Source organism: Petaurus breviceps, unplaced genomic scaffold, assembly GCF_028583685.1.
Source record: "Petaurus breviceps papuanus isolate PSGF00001 unplaced genomic scaffold, PetGlider_PUasm1.0 175, whole genome shotgun sequence".
Lineage (NCBI taxonomy): Eukaryota > Metazoa > Chordata > Mammalia > Diprotodontia > Petauridae > Petaurus > Petaurus breviceps.
In genome coordinates, this window is record NW_027185764.1 from 55,221,396 (window position 1) to 55,227,635 (window position 6,240).

Sequence of the window (6,240 nt, forward strand, 5' to 3'; positions counted from 1 at the left end):
CTTCCTTGTCTAGTCTCTTCCATTGATCTACTTCTCTATTTTTTAGCCAGTACAAGATAATTTGATTGATTACTACTTTACAGTATAGTATGAGATCTGAAAATGCTTCTCTTTCCTTTTTTGCAACTAAATACAATTGGGTTTTTGGTTATAAAGGTTTATTATATTTCCATTTTCTAACACACCATTCCAATCCAGAGAGACTGAATTTCCCTCCCCTTTAATCTCCCTAGAGATGCTTATATTTGCAGAAATATGATTCAGTCATAGGTTTTCTAAAGAACATTATATAGACCCAGATTCTACTAGGTTTAAGGATGGTCTAAAGCTTTGCCTACCATTTTATCTGGTGCTATTCTTTCATACATTAACATTACATCAAATCTCAAAGCAAAAATCAAGTGTTATGGACACTGAAGCAAAAACAAAGCATTTATTTTTAATGGGCTGTTTTCAATCACTAAGCTTCTGCCATCACTTCCTCCTGCCAAATTCAGGTCAATGATAGAGCAGGACCAGCTAATTGGCCTGCAGGTTGCCAGACCATTGCATTTCTTCCCCCTCCCCTTCCTTGTTTTTCACTGCCCTTGGTTCACCAGCTTCTTTACTTTGCCTGGAAATACACTGACAAGGTGATGGTCTTATGTAATTCTTGGAATGGCTTTTTGTGTTGTCTCTCCAGTCAATTCTGGGTTATCTTCATGTCATCTCATCCTGGCAAATGTTTTTTTCCTCCATCTAGGCCAGATCACTAAAGGAAAATAGCATTTAATATCCAAAGCAACAACAACCAAAAACTAGAGAAGGGTTGACTTAATACCAATAAAAAACAAATACACATTTCTTAGTATTTAAGAGATAAAGACAGTTTCTTAGATAACTGGGAGGTAGTTCACATTTCAGTCACTTAGCAAAATAATTTTTCCTCATTCCTACTTGGAATAGAGGATGGACTAGCTGTTATTTTCTCTTCATTAGAAATTTTCATGTAACCATGTGAATTTTCTTCTGCTTTTGCCACAAGGTGCCTCTTTATTGGTTAGCTCTAAGCTCTTTGGCTTTAATCCATGTTTTTTTCTCATCAGTGTGTAATCACCTACCACCAAGTGTCTCATCATGGGCAACTTAATGCTACCTTGTAATTCCCAGTGGCCTGTTATATGTTGGTGCTATTTACTTTCTATATACTGAACAATGTAGTTCCTATTAAAAAAAATACACAAGGCAAATTTTTTTTTCAAATGGTTCCCTATAATGCATAGGATATTCCAGATGGAAATCTGAGCTCACTGTTCACAAACACAAGCAGACAAATTTAAAAAGAAATCAAACAGACTCAGGAGTAATGTGGGGTCCCCACAAAGCCATTAAGTTATAAGGGGTGGAGAATCTGTGGCCTTGAGGTCACATGTGGACTTTCAAGTCTTTGGATTTGGCTTTTTGACTGAGTCCAGGTTTTACAGAATATTTAGGGGATTTGTTCCATGAAGTTTGGATTCAGTCAAATTCCCACACTTGAGGAACTAGAGGGTCACATGTGGCCTCCCAACCCCTGATGTTGCTTGAAGTTTCTAGGCTACCAGAGAATCTATATCCCATGGACTTTATCATCAGGATTTCATACAATTTTTTATGGACTCATGCTGTATTGAGACAATCAGTCTTTTCAAAAACAAAATTATAGTAAACAACAAAAAAACCCCAACAACACCATGGTGTGCTCTGGTTGAAGGGCTTGGCATCTATATTCAAGGTCAGCAGTGTCAGTACTACTTAAGTTATATTTCATCGTCATCATGAGCTCAATAGTACAATAGCTATTATTACTTAAGCATCAATCCTAGCTACTTTCTCAACCTGACTTAACAAAATCTGTTTGGTTCCTTCAGAAGGTGGCTGCTACTTCAGGTTCAAAGGACATCTAGTAAATTTTTACTTCTAGTCAACAATATATATAGCTCACAAGTCTGTATCAGTATGCTTCTCATTAATAGTCAGTAGTCACAATTAGCTGTTAGCAAAGACATTTATTGAGATGACCATGGAAACCTGTAGCTAAAGAACATCTCCCCCATAAATCTGGAATGTCTACTCTCTCACAAATATAGCATCCATACCAAGAGTGAATTCAAAATGACAGTACCTTAGTAGTAAAGCACAGGTGTAGGAAACACACCAAAAATTGCTAAATGAACATACTTCAATTATTTTTAGAAATATCACTGTACAAGTTGGTTGAGGAAGCCATTTGTTTGAAGGATCTTGGTGTTAATATAAGTACAAATGCTGTAGATTATATTGCAGTGAGGTTTTAGCATATATGCAGACCACATCAGTTTGCTAAGATAGCGTTGTTTACATGGAGCATCCTATCATCGACTGTAGTATGCATGGATATTCTGCAATTTGTTCTGTTCAGACCATTTGGACTGCCACAGATTTGGGAGGTGGCTTTTTTTCTATTGGCTTTGCAGCCAAAATGTTGGGGTCTTTAAAAGGTCCTCAGGAGGCAACCGCTTTTGCAGGCTTTTGTTGCATTTACATCTGAAGGAGTGAATTGACCCTCTCACTAAATTCATTCTTTGGATTTTGGATTAGGATTTAGGAGCCTTTCATTTATCCTCCCATCACTGACACTGAGATAATTCTAAGGGAAAGGGCTATGGGGTTTTATTCCCCCACAGCCCATATAAATTCTGAGAAATAGACCTGAATATTTGGACTTTTTATTAGATCTTTGACATTCTAAGTACAAGGAATGGAGTCGCTAATCTGGGCTAAGAACATGAACTGCAAGTATCTCAGAATCCAGGAATCCAGGTCAAGTATTATAACCAGTCCAGGGGTGAGCACTGGCTTAAGGCTTTGGTTGTGAACTTGGTAGAACCAATGCAATGTAGGAACTGAGATAAATTGTGAGTCTGATTCACTTCACACTCCAAGCATTATCTGGGGGATTATATCTCCAAGCTGTTGAGAAAACATTTGGCTATATCTTGGTTCTGGCTGTAACTTTGAAATAAATATTCCTTTGTAAAAGCTACCTGATGTTTAATGGTTACATGGAATTGGGATGCTAGTTACTGGGTCCCTAAAATGAGACAGTGTCTAATTTTTCAGCATAGTTGGTGAGATGGAAGAGATGCTTCAAATCTCCCAGGGTACACTGGAACCTTGAGGGGAAATGTAGCAAGATTGACCTTGAGAGGATAAGGCCAGAATGAACAATATTACATTTGCAATATTTGTACTTTATTTAAAAACATTATTATGAACAAAAGTTCATAGGCTTCAGTAATAACCAAAGATATCATACACACACACACATACACACAAGATTAAGAACTCATGGTCTGTAGAGAATATTTCTTCTACATGGATTTTTAATTATTTTTATCAGATCGCTTTCATAACAGTGTCAGAAATATCTGGTTGGATATTAATGATCTGAAGGTTGTCAAGCAAGGTTACCTCTGTTGTTATATATTTCAAGAAATCTTGTAGGCTTTTGATATATGCATATGATATTTCTTGTCAGAGCATTGGAGAAAAGGCATTAAGGTCTTTTGTTCTGCTGAATCAAAACTTTTTGTTTTTAGTAAAACAATAATTGTCACCCCCCCCACAATAAACTCAGCAGGCTTCTACAATTTCTATATCTTTTAATTAAGTAGGTGATGGTAAAAATATAGAATATTGTCAGAAAATATTAAAGTGATTGGTAGAAAGTATGAGGTAAGAGCATTACTGTTAAAACTTTGTTGAATTTCATAGCTATTTTATGTGCAGTTCACTGTTTCATAAATACTGGGCTATAAAAAGCTGACTAAGCCATATAGGGTCATTTATAAAACTATCCATTGAATAATGTCTTCTAATTTTAAATATTTACTCATTTTAACCTCCTTAGGTTACAAATCTTCATAGACATTCCATTCCTAGACTTTTTTTCTGATAATTACTACAGATATTTCAAAATGATCTAGTAGAAAGAATGTTGGATTAGGATTTAGGAGCCTTTCATTTATCCTCTCATCACTGACACATTCTGTAACCATGGGTAATTCCCTTCATGGAGACAGCATTTGCAGCTACCTTAACTGAAGGCTTATTAGCAAGACTCTGATGAATAGAAAACTCTCAGATTTGCTACACTTACCTGAAAACAACTTGTGTTAACATGTCTCAGTGGGTGCAGCTGAGATTGGAAGTTGCTGTTTCCACTACAGCCACTGCCACCACAAATGCCATTTCCATGGCCACCTGCTAGAGCTTTCAACTAGCCCAGCTAGTCATGTGAAGGCTGGTCCTATGCTCTCACCTTCAGTCCCTCCTTTCTGGACCCTTCCAGGCCTAAAAAAGCTTCCAACATGGACACCTAATTCAATTTTCATTTGAACAAAAATATCAAATACATGCATTTGCCTTAAGGAAAGAGTCCTGGCTATGTATATCTGGATCAGTGTCACTGGTGAGGGACTGTGTTATAAAACCCTGACCATATATTCTGAACTAAAGGGCACTGACAAACTCCCTGAATGGTATTTTATGGCTTTAGCACTTATCAGTCTGAAGACTGAAATAGTGACATGTACCTTATTTCTCCTGCTCTTTGAGACCCCTTCCAAAAAGACCCCAACAAACTGGTTTTCTGTGAAGTTTTCAAGTACTACTGAAAGTCTGCAGAGACAAATTTGAGGTATACTTGTGAATGGATAATGGCTATTGTTTCCAATTAGAAACCCTGGTTTGGCATGAAGCAAGAATATGCTCTTATAGGGAAGAGATGGACATCTTTTTGGCTGACCTTCCAATGGCTTCCCTGGGCCCCATGATCCATATTATTGAGGTGTGGGGGCCAATAATACCTGTGGAAGAGAGAGGGTGGAAGCTCATTACTGTGCTAGCCTACATACTAGAGTCAACTCGGAGGGACAAAAGCTGAGGTAATGACAGCTCAGTGGAAGTTCCAAATAGGACCCTGTGAAGGGATTGAAAAGGAGATCACCTCTGGACTTCCTTCTTCATCCTCCACTGGGTGTGTAAAGATTTTGGAATGATAGTAATATTCAATCTCCAACCATTTCCTGGGAATTGTAATAGAGTTAGTTGCCACAGTAAACTAAGTAGTGAGGCCATGAGAGATGAGTGGTCTAAAGTACAACAACCACAACAACAAAACATAAAGAGACTAAGTAAATGACATCAGTATCATGCTGTTTCACAAATAACACACAGGAGGTAATGGAGATTTGGGACTCCAGACTCTACCAGGTTCACTCTTGATCTGATCAGACAGACATCTTCAGAGGGGTAATAATTAACTTTATTCTAATCTAATCTGCTCAAAGGAAGTTGCTGATAATGGGAACATCAACTTCTACAGCATTCACTAACAACACTTCTTGCAGGTAACAGCGAGAAAGGGAGGCCACTACACCTACATCTCAATGGAGTCAATCAAGACAGGCACACTTGGGTGCTCCCCTAAATCCTCTCACGCCTTGATGGGGGTCAGTAAAGGCTCACACAGATTCCCCTATGGATCCCCCATGGTTTGCCCACTTGCTTTATAGGGCAAAAAATAAAGAAGACATCTTGCCAACATTAAGCTCACAGATTAACATTAGGAATATCATCATTCTGCACAAGCATAATAAATATCAATTATATTACCCCATATCTCATGGTGCAGCCTCAGTAGTATTGTCTGTCACTATGATTATAGGAATTACTATCTAGCATCCTTGGAGTTATTTTGGGAATTATTATCTAATACCTGGAAACTAGACATTTCCATGGCCATGGATCTTGAGAAACTAAAATAAAAAGGATAACAAAATCCTCCTTACTTACACATAGTCACAGTCCAAAAAGGATTTGGACAATGCTTAAAGTTTCCATGAGACATGCAACATCAAGTTTTCTGCTGGTATGGCCAACTATGGCATCAGCATCTGTATTCCAATAATTGCTGGTCAGGAGAAGAAATACTACTTTAAAGATTTCCAAAGGTTTTCATCTGTACCTATCTCCTCAATGACATAAGAGACGAGCCCTTTCCGTATAAAAATTAAGTGTACTAGATCTACAGATACTTTTTGTATCCTACCCCAAAACCCTATCTTTATGCCCTTTTCTACCTCACTTCTCCCATCTTTCAAGTTCTCCCTCTAGATGTAACCCATGGCACAAAATACTCTGTTTTCTGATGCCCACAGATAACTTCTTACTTTTTTT

At 37.7% G+C, this 6,240-nt stretch overlaps 1 pseudogene; it reads left to right on the forward strand.

The window, feature by feature from the left end:
* The first annotated feature begins 4,370 nt into the window (after positions 1-4,370).
* On the forward strand, positions 4,371-5,245 carry LOC138159208 (glutamine synthetase pseudogene; annotated as a pseudogene).
* Positions 5,246-6,240: the final 995 nt, after the last annotated feature.